Source organism: Panthera pardus, unplaced genomic scaffold (assembly GCF_024362965.1).
Source record: "Panthera pardus isolate Hobbes unplaced genomic scaffold, ASM2436296v1 HiC_scaffold_5, whole genome shotgun sequence".
In the NCBI taxonomy this organism is placed as follows: Eukaryota; Metazoa; Chordata; class Mammalia; order Carnivora; family Felidae; genus Panthera; species Panthera pardus.
Genome location: NW_026526980.1, coordinates 3,308,602 through 3,326,070, shown reverse-complemented (window position 1 = coordinate 3,326,070; position 17,469 = coordinate 3,308,602). Strand labels below are relative to the sequence as shown.

The 17,469-nt window shown below is 50.9% G+C and overlaps 1 long non-coding RNA gene across 1 annotated transcript; it reads right to left on the bottom strand.

The window, feature by feature from the left end:
- Positions 1-13,478: 13,478 nt before the first annotated feature.
- On the bottom strand, positions 13,479-15,101 carry LOC109278449 (uncharacterized). The gene is made up of 3 exons (XR_002085665.2): positions 14,947-15,101; positions 14,460-14,628; positions 13,479-13,943 (listed from the first exon to the last, which is right to left on the bottom strand). It is a non-coding gene; the product is annotated as an uncharacterized LOC109278449 (long non-coding RNA).
- Positions 15,102-17,469: the final 2,368 nt, after the last annotated feature.

Genomic DNA, 17,469 nt, shown 5'->3' with positions numbered 1-17,469 from the left:
GTTATTACTACGCGACTCCCAGACGGAGACCAAGGATTTATGTGAACACAGGCTCCCAACACAGGCTCTCATCTCAGATATAGACCTCTCTGCCCTTTCTCTGCAGCTCAGCCGAAACTTCCGTAGCCAAGTTCCTGGGGAACCACAGCAGGGCAGACAGAGCCCCTGGAGTTCACCTCCAAGCACTGGGCGGAGATAGTCTCTGATCCCCAGAGCCCTGCTCCCTGCCGACCTGTAAGAGTTAACAGTGCAGTATCCCCAGCCTGGGCTCCAGCCCTAGGAAAGAGACGCGGCAAACTGTCCAAGGTTTGAATATCCTGTGTCTGTTCACTATTATCGTCATGGTGCCTTTGGCCAGTGTGTTAATGCTTTTTATCCAGAGACCTGACAACCACCCAGTCTGGGCCCAGCCACGGTCCCACGCCATCGTGGATGTGATACAGGAAGTGGTTTCAAGAGGCGAAAGATGCAGAGAGAGAAAGAGCACACGAACTCTGGAACGTGGAAATAATCCTTCAGAGGCAGGAAAAAAAAAAAAAAAAGGATGCTGCTTTCTTCTCAGTCTCAAGGAAGTCTCTCCTGGTCTCTGACAAGGATGGATGGGTGCAGGAGAAAGGAAGTGGTTTCGTGCTCAAAAGAATTGGGCTCGGTATTAATCATGCCTTTTTTTTTAGTCTATATTCTTGATGTTTTGACATCTTCGAGCCTTGCTGATTCAGAAGGGGCTGGCCCTCCCAGGGTTAGTTGATTCCTAAAGGTAGCCAACAACTCACCTTGGAACACACATTCCACGAGCAAACCAGCCAGTCCCGAGCCCATCCCCCAACCACCCCCCTCATCAGGCTCACACATTCCCTCCAGGCCACCACCCCTTGCCCGAATCACTCTACAGAGCCCAGTGAAATTATGCCACTGAAATTATCCCAGCCAACACTAAGCCTACTTACCCTGCCGCACTAATCCAGTTAAATGACTTTGGACAATCAACTTCTCCCATTGCCCGAATCTCTCCATCTACAAATACCAGCAACAGTCCCCTCCTGTTGGTGATGTAGTTTAAAATGGATACTGGTGCGCCCGGGTGGCTCAGTCGGCTGAGCATCCAACTCTTGATTTCAGCTCAGGTCATGATCTCAAGGTTCGTGAGTTTGAGTCCCGCATTGGGCTCTGTACTGATGGTGTGGAGCCTACCTGGGATTCTCTCTCCCCCCTCTCTCTGCCCCTCCCCTTCTTGGGCACATGCATGTTCTCTCTCTCTCTCTCTCTCTCTCCTCTGTCTCTCTCTCTCTCTCTCTCAAAATAAATAAATGAACATTAAAAAAAAATAAAACAAAAAAGTAAAAAGGGATATAAAGTGCTCTGCACCACACCTGGCAGGTGGGGGGTGGGAGTGAACAGTCCTCCAGGTCCCCACTAAGGAAAGGAGGCAGTACGGGGTATGAGGAGGTGGTGAGGGAATAAATGAAATGCCTCATGAGCAGGGCGTGATGACTGGCAGGAAAGAGGCATGAGATGTGATGCCTAGGGAGCCCCGGAACGCCCCAACCTGTGACCAGAGGGGTCCTCCCTGTGAGTCCTTCCTGAGACAACAACACCTCCTCCTAGACTGGAAGAAAGAGGCCCAGGCCACCATTAGGATGTGGGAAAGGGGGGGTGGGGGGCAAGCGCCCCCCCCCCCCCACGTACTCATCTAGAGAAGCCCTGACGTTACACAACATCACCTCTCTGGGTCTCGGTTTTCTCATCCCTGGAGTGAACCATAAAATCTGCAACTGCTTACGTCACAGAGATGCTGCAGGGCCCAAGGGTCACGGGTGCAAAATCAACGTCTCAGTCAACCCCAGGGCGCCACGCCGATGAGGGGTATGCTGGCACCTCGTCCTGGAGCATTCTGCCGTCCCCAGCCGGTCCTCGGGTTCTGACAGTTCCAGACGCTCCTTTCAACACCCCAAAATTCAACTGCCTTTTCTGTGCACTGTCTCAGACCCATAAATGCTCCAGAAACCATCTGCCCACACTTGGCATTCATTTACTTTCAGACCATACCGCCAGCCCGTTTTTATGAATTAGGTCTTCCTGGCACCTGCCATATTCAACAACCAGCCACCTAAAAATGGCACAAAGGAACCAGCCACAGCCTAATCATGTGGCACCTACCAGATGCCTGGAAATATTGGATTAACTGGACCGAGCCTCAGACACGTTCCATAATCCATTTGATTCCTTGGCTTGGCAAAATCCAGAGGAAATTTTTCTTTGTTTAAAAAAAAAAAAATCATTGCAAATAAAAGGAAACAAAAATCAATACAGGGGCGCCTGGGTGGCTCAGTCGGTTGAGCATCCAGCTTCGGCTCAGGTCATGATTTCACGGTTCATGAATTCAAGCTCCGCATCGGGCTCTGCGCTGGCAGCTCAGAGCCTGGAGCCTGCTTTGGATTCTGGGTCTCCCTCCCTCCCTCTGTCTCTCTCTCTCTCTCTCTCTCTCTCTCTCTGCCCCTACCCCACCCAGGTGCTCACGCTCTGTCTCTCAAAAATAAACAAACATTAAAAAAAATCAATGCCAGAATGCATGCTCTTGACCCTTAGCCAGGCCACAAATGCCTCCTTGTGCCTACAAACTACAGCAGTGACATTTAGAGCAGAGCAGAAGGAAAACTTACAAGATACGTGTTTCCAGCCCCACACACATGCGTGTGTACATGTGTATATACAAACATGCACACACGCTCGCCATATGGAGAGAGACATCCTGGGGGAAAAATCCTTGAGCCCCAGAGTTGTTGCAGACGTCATTAGTCGAATTAAGATGAGGTCATAGTGGAGGGGGCTGGAGTGGTGTCCCCTAAGACGAGCAGAGGAGAGAACCAGACTGGCAGGGAGGAGGTGGCCATGTGGTGGGGGAAGCAGAGAGCAGAGTGAGGCAGATAAAGCAACTCAAGGAGCCCCAGGGATTCCCAGGAACCACCAGACGCAAACACGGGCTCTCCCAGAGCCTTCAGAAAGAAGACGGCCTGGCTGACCCCGATTTAGGACTTCCTGCCTCCAAAACTGTGAGACAACACATTTCCATTTTGTTAAGCTACTCGCCTTGTGCTGATCTGTTATGGAAGCCACAGGAAACCAATACATCTCACAGTGTAAAGAGTCAGGACATCTGGCCTCCGTGACTTTGCCAGTGCTGTTCCCTCCACCTGGAAAGCCTACTTCTCCCTTAACGCACCCAACAAAATTCGACTTCATTGTCCAAAGCACAACTTGGATGGCGCTCTGTTCAAGAAACTTTTTCTGACCACCCGTGCTCCCATCGCCACCATGGTTCTTGGGCTTTCCATCGCTGCATCACACGTCCCCAGGGTGGGACAATTCTCTGTTCTCAAGTTACCTTCACTGTTCACTGACGTGTGAGCTCACAGAGGCCGGGGAACTCACGTATTCATACCGGCGACCCCGGTACCCACAAAAGACCACACATCAGAACCAAAATTCAGCTACGTTCTCGATTAAATAGCTCATCTGAGCTGGAACTAGAATATTTTTTTCTTCTTCTTGTAAAGGAGGGATCTGAAGCAAATATGACAAAATGTTGACATCTGTTCACTCCAGAGGGTGGGTACACGCGTGTCATATTATTTCCTGTACTTTTCTGAAGATTTGAAATATTTCGTAACGCAAATGTTCTCAACCTTAGAAACAGAATGTAGCGGGCCATCTTGGGACACTACCAGTTCACTGGAGAGTGATTTCTTTCTTTTTTTTTTTTTTTTAATGTTTTATTTCTTTCTGAGAGACAGAGAGAGAGCATGAGCAGGGAAAGGGAAAAGACAGAAGGAGACAGAGGATCCCAATCAGGCTCCACGCTGACAGCAGACAGCCTCATGCAGGGCTCAAACTCACAAACTGCGAGATCATGACCTGAGCCCGAAGTCGGGTGCTCAATGGACTGAGCCACCCAAGAGCCCCTGGAACCTGGTGTCTATTGGAAAAGCATTTCTAGTTCAAAACACGGCCTCTGGACACAATTTTAGACCTCAGCCCATCACGTGTTTGGTGAGGAGTAGTATTTCTTGAGTACCCACTGTGCAGTCCTTAATGGTGGTGGTCATGTTTTCACTGTTCCCGCAGTCCTATGAGATTACAGGACTGCTCCCTCTTCTCAGCAGAAGAAACCGAAGCTCTCCTGGACTTGCCCAAGGTCATACAGCTGAGGAACACTGGATGGGGGATCGAAACTGAGTCTGTGTTATTCCTAAACTAAATAACAGTAGCAGAAACGTAGTCTTCACTGGGTCTCAGACACACACATTAGCTTCTTTCAGCCATGCAACAACACCGTGTGACAGGTCCAGCTGTCATCACCGTCCCATGTTGTGGATGAAGGACATAAGGCCCAGAGAGGCTGAGCACCTTCCTAGTGGTACAGCTCGTCCGTGGCAGGGCTGGGATTCCAACTTGTGCAAGCCTGTCCTCCTTCCCACTGTGGGAACAGGTTGCAGCTCCTCCAGGAAGGGCCCCCAACACCAGAGATGATGTCCCCCAACTCCTGGGGGTCTCTGGAGGTCACCAACATCCTTGGTTCTGCCTCCACACCCAAGAGCAACAGCCATGAGCAAACCTGCACTGGGGAGGAGGAGGTCGACGGGACTCCAGGCAGGAGGGTATTTACAGAGGGAAACCACCCAGCAGCAAACCCTCAGTCCTTCGCTGGTTACAGAACCCCATGTGAGCACGTTTCCAGAATGCACAGGGAAGAGAGAGAAGGGACCATCCCAGGGTCTTTCCCACCTTCCTGCCTGCTCACCTCCACATTTTCTTTTCAGATTCCCTGCCCCACATCTAAGGGCTGCAACATGTATTAAAACTCCAGAAACCAGAGCACCTGGGTGGCTCAGTCAATTAAGCGTCCAGCTTCTGCTCAGGTCATGATCTCACAGTTCGTGAGTTCGAGCCCCATGTTGGGCTCTGTGCTGACAGCTCAGAGCCTGGAGCCTGCTTCAGATTCTGTGCCTTCCCCCACTCACACTCTGTCTGTCTGTGTCTCTCTCTCTCTCTCTCAAATAAACATTAAAAATTTAAAAAAAGAAACTATAGAAACCTAATAGTCTAAGACTTTCTAAATTAATCCCACCAGTCAGCAACAATATTTAAAATTCTCAACTACCCTCCATTCCCTGCTAGGGATTTAGCAGACTCGATTGAATGACCAGACATGTGCCATTCAGACATCCCTTTGGTCTGTTCCATTGGTCCTAGGACATGGCGGCTAACTCCTCTTCCCTTCTAGATATATAGCCTTTATTCACCAAGATAAAGACCTAGAATGCCCTCTGGCATGAAGAGATTAAGATTGCAAACATGAAATCCTTCTCTCTGAGAGAGAAGGAAGCATCAGGAGTCCAGATGCTGACCACAGTGTCATCAAGAATCTGACTCCTGAGAACATGGTCTTCAGAGTCTTTAAATGTGAGAGGAGGTTGTGGGATATATAGAGACCAAAGCCAAAAGGTGCCCCTTTAGGCAAACTTGAAGTTCACTTGGCTCCTATTCACAGAGATAACATTCCAACCCAGCTCTGTCTCTTGTCTCATCTGGGTTGTTCCTGGGTCATATGGGAGATCGTACCTGCCAGGGGAAGGGTCTATGACCCATGTACATTGGAGAAATCGCAGCCCCTGACAATGACCTCTCACTAAGGTTTTTGGGACTTACTGAATCAGCACCTCGAAAAGTCTCAGAAACTTGCGTTAATACCTTCTTCCCCAGAAAGAACCACTCTTCTGACTTCTATCACATTCAATTACACACTTGAGGGAACTTTCTGAGGAAGGGGGAAGTATCCCATAGGCCATCCTGATCTGGTCTGTGCTTGCACAGGTGTATACATCCGTAAACATTCACCCAGCCACATACTAGGAGGCATGCACGCTACATGTGTTATCCCTCGATCTCTCTTAAGATTTTTTTTAAAAATGTTTAATGTCTATTTATTTCGGGGAGAGAAAGAGACAGGGCACAAATGGGGGAGGGGCACCAAGAGCGGGAGACACAAAACCCAAAGCCGGTTCCAGGCTCCAAGCTGTCAGCACAGAGCCCAACACGGGGCTCGAACCCAGGAACCATGAGATCATGGCCCGAGCCAAAGTCAGATGCTTAACCGGCTGAGCCACCCAGGCACCCTTCTCTTAAGGAAGGAGATGGGTAATCAACCTCAGGCAAAAGATCATTGAAAGGCTAGAAAATGAGAAATTTCTAGAAATACTTTCATGTTGCTGAGAGAAGGAGACTGAGAATGAAGCAGACATTTGACTGGTCACAGATGGAGCCACATCCAAAGAAAGCCCAGTTGTCACAGATAGAAAATTTGGATTTCTTTTCTTTTCTTTTCTTTTTTTTAATTTTGAGAGAGAGAGAGCAAGGGGAGGAGAAGACAGAGGGAGAGTGAGAAAGAGAGAGAGAGTGGGGGGGGAGGAGAAGACAGAGGGAGAGAGAGAGAGAGAGAGAGAAAGAGAGAGAGAGAGAAAGAGAGAGAGAGCGGGGGGAGGATAAGACAGAGGAAGAGAGAGAGAAAGAGAGAGAGGGGGGAGGAGAAGAGAGAAGAAGAGAGAGAGAAAAAGAGAGAGAGAGAAAGAGAGAGAGCGGGGGGAAAAGACAGAGGGAGAGAGAGATAGAGCGGGGGGATGAGAAAACAGAGGGAGAGAGAAAGAAAGAGAGAGAGATAGGTGGGGGGAGGAGAAGACAGAGGGAGAGAGACAAAGAGAGAGAGAGGGGGGAGAAGACAGGGAGAGAGAGAGAGTGGGGAAGACAGAGGGAGAGAGAGAAAGAGAGAGAGAGAAAGGGAGAGAGATAGAGCGGGAGGAGGAGAAGACAGAGGGAGAGAGAGAAAGAGAGAGAGAGCGGGGGGAGGAGAAGACAGAGGAAGAGAGAGAGAGAAAGAGAGAGAGAGCAGGGGGAAGAGAAGACAGAGGGAGAGAGAGAGAGAGTAGGGGAAGAAGACAGAGGGAAAGAGAGAAAGAGAAAGAGAGAGAAAGAGAGAGAGAGTGGCGGGAGGAGAAGACAGAAGAAGAGAGAGAGAGAGAAAGAGAGAGAGAAAGAGAGAGAGAGAGCAAGGGGAGGAGAAGACAGAGGGAGAGAGAGAGAAAGAGAGAGGGAGAGAAAGAGAGAGAGGAGAGAGAGCAGGGGAGAAGACAGAGGGAGAGAGAGAGAAAGAGAAAGAGAAAGAGAGAAGGAGAGCAGGGTGAGAAGACAGAGGGAGAGAGAGAGAGAGAGAGAGAGAGAGAGAGAGAGAGAGAGAGAATCCCAAGCAGGCTCCACACTGGCAGTGCAGAGCCTGACGCAGGGCTTGAACTCACGAACCATGAGATCACGACCTGAGCTGAAATCAAGAGTCAGACGCTTAACCCACTGAGCCACCCGGGGGCTCCCCAAATTTTAGATTTCAGAGTAGCTTTTGACAAAGTCCAAAATGCAAGCTTCCAACCTCTGAGAGCTGCCAGCCAGAAAGGACCCATCGAGTCAGTCTCTCAGAGGCGTCCATCCATCAAAGCGCACAAGGAAACACGACAGGATCTAGGCGCAGGGGCAGGGAGAGAAAAATGCTGGGGCCCGCGATGGATGGGGGCGGGGCGACGGGGACGGGTGACCCCCTGCTGCACGTTTATTCAACAAGCGTTCTGTCACGACCACGCAGAGGAAGGGTGACCCAGTGTGGGCAGGCAGAGGGGGCTCAGAGGGAAAGCTCCTCAATGTCTGTTCTGGTCCCACTGCACCGGGGCTGTTTACACGGCCCAGAACAACCCCTCCGCCGTCTCCCCACCGGGATCCCCTGCTGCTCGGTCCGGCTCATCTCTTCCTGACTGTGAACCGGCAGAGCAGCCTTTTTAATTAACAAGTCGTGTCTCTATCCCACTGTACATTTATCTCACTGCTCGACACACCAACCAGGTGCCTTCAGGGAAAGAGGAGAATTTTAAGAGGCTGGGAAGGAGGGGGGTGAGCGGGGAGCTGTTAAAAGGTGTCAAATGAACAGGTGCAGGCTTGTTAGTCACGGGGAATGCATAAATCTTTGAAATTAATTTCACCGATGGTTCATTTTTCATTAATATTTTCCTGGCCATAAAAAAGTAACCCTCTGTTCTCCTGGATCCCAGGGGACAAAAGACACATTCTTGGAGAGAAGACCAGACTCAAACACCACACACACATTCTGGGAGAAGGACCCCCGGGTCATTTCGGTGACGGGTGGGACCCACTGGGGGAAGACCCTGGAGACAGCACCAGATCCAAGTGCAAGCCTCCTCCAGGCCACCTGCCAGCCAGGGAGCCGAGGGCAAGCCCCGGCCCATCTGATCCTCAGGGCCCTCCCAGGGAAGGGGGAGGAACAATACCTCACACCAGAGCGTTGTAAACACGAAGCAAAGCAAAAGTGGGGAAGAAGTGCTTCGTAAACCAAGCGCTGAGCACGTATGCGTTAGCTAAGGTTTGGGTTTTCTGCATGGTCGGTTCTGGCGGATAATAAAAATTGGCCAAAATTAGAGCGATTCTTCAAAAAGAAACGTATTTGGGAAGATCCAGGACAGCCAAGGCATGGGAGCACCTTAAGCTCACTGATTCTTTCTGTCGTTCATTTATCTCTCCATCCCGCCCATCCTCGGGGCATACGTTGCAGGACCCCCAGTGAACACCCCAAACCGCAGACAGCACTGAACCCTATACATACTATGTTTTTTCCCTATACACACATACCTTCGATAAAGTTAAATTCATAAATCAGGCACAGAAATGAACAACAAATACCTAATACTAAAATAGAACAGTTATAACAATGTACTCTGCTAAGTTATGTGAATGTGGTCTCTCTCAAAATACCCAACTGATCCGCCCTCACGCTTCTTCCTGTGATGATGTCAGAGGATACAATGGGTACGTGACGAGATGAAATGAGGGGAATGACGCTGGCGTGTGATGTAGAGTCAGGCTACCACCAACCTTCTGGTGAAACAGTCTGGTGGCGATCTTGGAGAAGTAAGCAGATCGTTATAATGTCTCTTGGTAACAGAGATCATGGGGTAAAACATAGAAGGTGCAGGAGAGCACAGGAAAAAAGCTCTGTATCAGCCAGCTACTGCCGCTGAACAAGCATCCCTAGAGGCACACGGCACTAGCTGGAGCAGATCTGCTTCCAGCCGCAGGACTACAAGGGCCAGAAGTGACTCTGCTCCACGTGACTTCCACACGTGCCGTTACCCAGGGCGTGTTTTTCACAGCCATGCTGGAAAGCCTTGCCATCTCTCAGAGGAATTTTAGATTATAAAACATATTAAAGAAGGGCAGGTTATTTTCTCTTTCAAGTGCACGCAGTGGAAATAAACAACAAGGCACTGCCGAGTGGGAGCTGGTTCAGGCCTGCTGGATCCGTAATAACCTATTTACGTGTCACGGATCTGTCCCACTTCACCAGCTTAAAGTACAAAAATGAGGTCACAGTCCTTTTTAATATTCAAATTAAATTACTCCGGGAGCAAAAATTGGTTCAACCTTTTTGGAGGGCAACTGGATAATGCCTCCCCAAATTTTAAGTGTGCTTCCCTTTGAACTTGGGGATCCTACTTCCAAGAAATTGTTCTACAGAAATCCTTGCACAAATACAAAAATACCTCCGTGTTTGTTACAATGTGTATGGTTGCAGCATTGTAGGGAAGAGCCACAGAAGACATAGAAGCAACTTAACTGACAATTAACAGAGGACTGGATGAAAAGTATGAGGCGGGGACAGATGTTCGCGTTTCAGAAACCGTCCAAGACAACCGTCTAACGATAACGCAAAGTCGCCGGACCATGCAGACAACACAACGATATGTAAATCTAAAAATACACTACCTAGGGGTGCTGGGGTGGCTCAGTCGGTTGAGCGTCAGAGTCCTGATTTTGTCTCAGATCATGATGATCCCAGGGCCGTGGGATCAAGCCCCACATCAGGCTCTGCGCTGAGCATGGAACCTGCTTAAGACTCTCTCTCCCAGGGCACTTAGGCTCAGTAGGCTGAGCGTCTGACTTTGGCTCAGGTCATGATCTCGCAGTTGGTGAGCTTGAGCCAAGCATCAGGCTCTCTGCTGTCAGCACCAAGCCTGCTTCAGGTTCTCTCTCTGTCCCCCTTTCTCTGCCCCTCCCCTGCTTGTGCTCACTCCCTCCCTATCGCTTTCAAACTAAAAAAATATTTTTTAAATACACTACCTACGTCTATGTATACCTACAGATATATCTACGTGTTTATCCAAACCTGTATCCACACACATACGTATGTCTCTATGTGTATATCTTACCTACAGGTGCATCTGTCTGTACCTGTATCTGTCTGTGACGGTATCTATATCCAAATCAGTTAATAGTCAAGAAAGGAAATAGCAACAGACAAGGTGAAGGGCACCTCCACCTTTTTTTACGTTTATTTATTTATTTTGAGAGAGAGAGAGAGAGAGCCTGTGCACACGCATGCACATAAGCGGGGAGGGGCAGCAGAGAGAGATTCCCAAGCAGGCTCTGCTCTGTCAGCACGCAGCCCAACGCGGGGCTCAAACCCACAAACTGTGAGATCATGACCTGAGCTGGAACCAAGAGTCGGACGCTCAACCGACTGGGCCACCCAGGCGCATCTTGACTCCAAATGTTTCCATGTTGTTGTTTTCATATACTTGGATAACAGCGACGTAGTTTTCAAAATTCAAATAAGCCTGTGCCCCAGCGTCTCTCAGCCACAATAGCACCAAGGACGTCAGTCCTGGCAAGCGTCCCAGGAGAGAGAGAACTGGGGACAGGGGAGCATAGGGTAGAGGGATCTCACGCTGCCCAGCAGCCCCGTGACCTGCCGCTCTGTCTCCTCCAGGAAGACACTGATCACAGCCGTGCAGGGATCGGAACACAGAGCTACCTTTCCCGCACACGGGAGGTTGTGAACGGCGTCTTTCCACCACACAGCGTGCACACACACGCACATGCACACACACGCGTGCACATGAGCGTACTACTATCAAGGCCTGTCTCAGAAGCAGACTCTGAGAAGAAAATTCTGGTGCAGGTTGCTCATCTGGGACATGATCCCAGGAAAACACAGGGAGGAGACGGGAAAAGAAGGACAGAGGTCAATACAGGACACGCCTGTCAACAGGTCTTGCTCTGGGCAAGTGGGCCTCGGCCCACACCACAGCAGGGGGCTCTTGGGGAAGCAGAGCATCCCTCCAGGGTACTTGTCCACCAATTCCTGTCTGCCCCTCCTGGAAGGAGGTTCCGTGGGGGCAGGAGTGTGTGAACTCCCCTACTGGTCTCCTGTGGCCACAGTAAGGAAGCACCACAAACCGAGCACTTCAACCAGAGACATCTACTGTCTTCCAATCTGGATGCTGGAAGTGTGAACTCAAGGTGAGGACAGGGCTGGGTCCTTCTGAGGCTGGGAGGGGGATCTGCTCTGGGTGTCTGTCCCGGCCTCGCGGGCTTGCTAGCATCTTTTGCGTCCACTGGCCGGTGGGGGCATCATCCTGATCTCTGCCTCCTGGTTCAAACAGCATTTTTCCTGTCCGCCTCTGTGTCCAGATAACTGCCCCCCCTTTTTTAATGTTTATTTATTTTTTTTTTAATTTTTTTTTTAACGTTTATTTATTTTTGAGACAGAGAGAGAGCATGAACAGGGGAGGGGCAGAGACAGAGGGAGACACAGAATCAGAAGCAGGCTCCAGGCTCTGAGCCATCAGCCCAGAGCCCGATGCGGGGCTCGAACTCACGGACCGCGAGATCGTGACCTGAGCTGAAGTCGGCCGCTTAACCGACTGAGCCACCCAGGCGCCCCAATGTTTATTTATTTTTGAGCACAAGCCGGGGAGAGGCAGAGAGAGGGAGACACAGAATCTGAAGCAGGCTCCAGGCTCTGAGCTGCCAGCACAGAGCCCGACGTGGGGCTCAAACCCTTGAACCGTCAGATCATGACCTGAGCCAAAGTTGGGCGCTTGACCAACTGAGCCACCCGGGCGACCCCAGACTTCCCCCTTTTATAAGTACACGGTCATACGGGGTTAGGGCCCGCCCCAGTGACCTCACCTTAGCTTGATATCTGCAAAGCGCCTATTTCCTGGGGGTTAGGACTTCAACATCTTTGTGGGGGACACGAGTCAACTCCACATGAACCCCCACACTTCCAGCCGCGCCCGGGCCAGTGAGGGAAACCCTGCACAGAGTCTAGGGTGTCACAGGTACTCACAGATGGCAGACCCCGGGGCCAGGGGGTCATGGGCAGGACACCAACACGTCTGCCACAGCCTCTGAGCTCATGAGCCGTCTCCGGGCTGCACTTCCGGTGCAGAGCAAATCGGGTGAAAGCCGAAAAGGCCAGCAGCGATCCCTCAAGCATGACTGAAAGATGCAGCGTGGGGCCTGAAAACCAGGACCCGAGTGCTCGTTGGGCACGGCTCCGGCCGGCTCGGCTCAGCTGCCAGCTCAGTTATCGGTTTCGATGAGCTGCCTAATAATGGCAAGTGCCTCCAAATGGCCCTCCAGATCATTTCATTAAAAGCTGCGGCAACGTCTACAGCTGAACCCAAGTGGTGCTGGGAAGGCCATCAGGTTAATCAAAACACGAGGACAGCTCTCAATGCCTCTTAATTAACAAATTAGGTCCTGCTGCCAACTCAGCAAAAGCGAGACTGGGCCGCTGACTCTTGGGACATTTGGATTGCTCAGCCCTCGCTCTCCTCAATCTCTGACAGCCCATTGGAACTTAGGGGCGGCTGCAGTGGGGGGCGGGGGGGGGCATTCTCACTGTAAGCAAATCAAGAGAGTTCCAGAACCGCTGGTTTCCCACCAAAATATCTGCATCCCCTAACACCTGTTCTCCCGTCTTCCCTGTGCTGACATGCAAGTTCCGTGGGGGACCCTCCCCACCCTAGGGTGTCTAGGACCAAGGGACACTCTTCACGGGGCTCAAATGGAATGTCCCAGCACACTCCAGCCGCCTGAAAGCAAGGACTTGGTCTGTTTTGTTCAGAGCCGTTTCCCCAGAGCTGCAGTGCCCCTAAATAAATATTAAGTGAGGGGCGCCTGGGTGGCTCGGTGGGTTAAGCATCCAACTTTGGCTCAGGGCATGATCTCGTAGTCGATGAGTTCGAGCCCCACCTCAGGCTCTGTGCTGACAGCTCAGAGCCTGGAGCCTGCATTGGGTTCTGTGTCTCCCTCTCTCTCTGCCCCTCCCCTGCTGGCGCTCTCTCTCTAAATAAATAAACATTAAACTTTTTTTTAAAATAAATATGAATTGAACAAAACCATGAACGAAACGAATGAGTGAATGGGTTTCAGCCCTGCCTGCAATCCTACAAGGTAACATTCTTCATATTCTTCCATGCTCTGCTTATCTTTATTGCCCCCTCCTCCAAACCCTGTACCACACACACAAATGCACATATAACATGGAGGCTCTTTTTCCTCAAAAGAAAAAAAAAAAAAGGAATCATGTCACAGGCATGAATCAGCAAGTTGCTTTATTGCTGAGCAATAGATAGTGTGCCTCCCAGATCAATACAGGGAGATCTACCTAATTCTTCGTAATGACCCATGATGTTCCATAATACTGAATGTGCCAGAATTGATTCTATTATTCACCTATTGGTAAAGTAATGTTTCCAATTATTGCCAGGGCAGACGACACACCAATAAATATCTTTGCACACATATCCTAACATTCTGGCCATTTCGTTTGTACCAGGATAGATTCCTGAAGGTCAAGGGGACCGAGCGTTTGTCGTATGAACAGACACCAGGGCTGACCTTAGTTAAGACGATGCAGAGAAAGGTGATCCTAGCCCATGGCAGCCGGGCTGTAAGGGAAGAAATCTGGTAGCTGAGCCTCTCACATGCCCACTTCCCCAGCTCTCTCCCAGCCGTGCAGGGCACACGCGATGAATTATTCCCTGGGGATGCAAAGAAAACTAGGATGTGGTCCCTGCTCTAGAAAAATCCCAGAGTCCAACAGAAGGGAGCAGAGACGAACCATCATGTACTGAACTCCCTCGGGGCACCAGGTTTTGTTCTAGGTGCTTCCATACACAGGACGCTTTGCTCAGTCCTCAAACAAATTCTGCCAGGCAGGAAAGAGGATTTCAAAAGTCCAGCACAGGAAACTTCCTGGGGGCCAGGAAAGGGGTGTGCCTTGCCCAGGGTCAAACAGCCAGCAAGTGAGAAAGCTGGGATTTGAACTTGAGTCTGGCTGACCCCAAAACCACCTTCCAGTGCACCACCGGGCTTGACCTTGGCTGGCTTCGAATCAACCACAGGTGCCGGTCCCAAGCCTGGAGGGCCTGATGCAATGGGTCTGAGGCGTGGTCCCCTTGTGGCTTGAAAGCCAAGAGGTTCCAATGTGCAGCCAAGGCTGAAAACAGCTACAGGTCACCCGTGATTCTCACCCATGGTGCATGCATCCCACTCACCTGGAGGGCTTGTCAGGGGTCAGCTGCTGGCCCCCAACTGCAGTGTCTAATGCAGGGGGCCCTGGAAGGGGCGGGGTGGGCAGGACATACACTTCTGAGCAGCTCCTACTGGTCGGGATCCTTGCTGAGAAAACCATGCTGAACACCATGGACCTGTGATCTTTTCTCCCTGTTATAAAATAGGGACACGAAGAATCACAGAACAGACCATATGCAACACGGGCCCAGCCAGCACAGGCGGCCATTAGAAGTTTTCAGATGGTCTCACCTCTCGGCTTTCTCTGAGGTTTTCAAGACTAAGAGAGTGTCATTTGTGGGTCCTCAGCACCCAAAACAGCCCAATCTGACCGTTTCCTTCCTGCCTGGTGTTTGCCATGTGTCTCCTGGGCCTGCCTGTAATCTGAAGAAAGCCCTGGCTTCCCCCCATTCCCCGCACCCCCCCCCCCGCCCGCCTCACTAATCCCTCCATCAACACATACATACACACCAAAAGCTGTGGTCGCTGCGATTCTGAAACATTGAAACTCCAAGATGACAGACAGCCCCCTGCAACATGAGACGTGTTCTCATTTTATTGCATTTCTGGGGACAGGGGGCTGCTCCTGCAGAACTCACGGCTGCCAGCCAGCTCCGGGAAGTTCATCCCTGTGGATTCCTCGGCACAAAAAAAAAAAAAAAAAAAAAAAAAAAAAAAAAAGCCAAGCTTCAATGGGCAGAAAAGACACTCGGAGGTCGTCTGGGCCATCCCCAGCATCTCCCACCTCCTGGCAGGGCGCCGCAGACAAGGCTTCCTGGCTGCCCGGACACGCAGAGGAAAGCGGTCCTCTAGCGCCCCCTGCTGGCTGAGTGGGGAGTGGCTGAGGAGCCAGGGCAGCTTCTCCAGAATTGCAGCAACTTCCAAGGTTGTTAGCTCTCCCTGCCTTCTCTCCTAAGATGCAAATTCCCCCCGGAAGGGGCTTCTGTCTTTCCAGAACAACCTTCTGTACCGGCAACATGCCATGTTCACATTCATATCTCCAGCCAGTAGCCACATTACTATCTCTAAGAGGTAGCAAGACGTTCTCATTCACCAGCCATTTGCTGGATCTACAGGGAGTCCGCTGAGAATATAAAGGAAATTGCTCGCGCTTTGGAGGCTTTCACAGTCTAACCTGCGGGTCAGCAAACTACAGCCCACCGGCCAAATCTAGCCCGCTGTGTTATTGTGCAACCACCTGTAAGTATGGTTTTTACATTTCTCGATTGTTTTAAAAATCCAAAGAGTACCCTTATCTATTATGATGAGCACTGAGAAATATATAGAATTGTTGAATCACTATATTGTACACTTGAAACTAATGTAACACTGTATGTCAACTATACTGGAATCAAAATTAAAAACGTAATTAAAAAAAAAAATCTAAAGAATATTTTGTGACACGTGAAAGAAGCTCAGAGAGGTCACTCGACTTACCCAAGGCCACACAGCTACGAGGCGGCAGAGCCGGGTTCAAACGCAGAACTGACTCCAAAACTCACGTTTATTCTACAAGGCGGCTTCTGGACTCACGCACAATCTCAGCACCTTGTGCCGCTTTACAGAGGAGAAAACGTGGCTCATAGAGCTCAGGTGACCTGTTCAAATGGCACTCGGCCAGGGAGTGGAGAGGAGGGACTTGAGCCCTGGCATGGGCCTGCAAACCCAGCGTTCCACTCTACACGGCATCGGCTGACTCTGGACTGCACTGATTCTCTGGAGCCATGAGGCATGTAGCAGCACCGAGAGGAAAAGAAGTAACACATTTCACGTTTTTCTGCAGAAGTTACTATTCTGCAAAATGAGTAGCACTCTTCTGTGCAGCGGTGTTTACAGGGTCCTCTAAGGAAAGCGCCCGGGGCTGCAGGGGGGGTTGAGAATAAGGATGCTGAACAGCACAGCCAGAACACTCCCGCTTTTCTGTTATACATTTGAGGAGCGACATAGGGTTTCATGTGGAAAAATCAGCCGTGAGGTCAAGGAAATAAAGCTTGCAAACAAGTGCTACGTCATCGTGGTCTGGCCCCAAGGTCCCAGGGCCGGGTGGGAGCACGTGCCACTTACCGGGCTCGGGCCGCCCCTGACCTGGCAGCTTGAACAACAGGGATTTCTCCTGTCCCGTCACAGTCCTGGAGGTTGGGAGTCCAGGAGCAAGGTGTCAGGCAGGCTGGTTTCTTCTGTGGCCTCTCTCTGTGGTGGGCAGACAGCCATCTGCATGTTTCTATGACATTCTCCTTCTACACGTGTCTATGTCCAAATTTCCTCTTCTTTTTTTTGTTTCTGTTTCTTTTTGAGACAGAGAGAGAGAGAAAGAGAGAGTATGAGCGGGCAACAAGCAGAGAGAGAGGGAGACAGAGAATCTCAAGCAGGCTCCAGGATCTGAGCTGTCAGCACAGCCCCCGGACGTGGGGCTCGAACTCACGAACCCGCAAGATCAGGACCTGAGTTGCAATGCTCAACCGACTGAGCCACCCAGGTGTCCCCACATTTCCTCTTCCCATAAGGACAACAATCCTACTGAATTAGGGCCCACCCTAGTGATCTCTTGTTACTTAATCACGTCTCTGAAAACCGCACCTCAACAGACAGCCACATTGGGAGGTGCTGGGAGCTAGGACTTCTGCCTATGAATGGGGTGGGGGAGGGGGGCACAATTTGGCCCAGAACAAAGCATTAGGGCACCTGGCTCCTCTGTCCTACAGAGTCAGGGGCAGGAGGGTCTGCAAGGAAGAAGGCCCAGGGTCCACTCAGAAGGGAGGAGGCAGGGCCCAGCGTGCCCAGCATCCAGACTTGGGCGGACAGGATTTATCACTGCAGTCACCAGGGTAATTGGAAAGAAGCAGGCTGTCAGGGGCAGAGCCCAAGAACAGTATTTTAGCCATGCCCCCCCTGCCCAAGCGCCCGATGCTGCATGAGTTATCACCCGGGGACCCTCAGCCCCCACTCTGGGCCCTGCAGAGGCGAGTATGTTTCCATACGAGGGGCTTTTCAAGG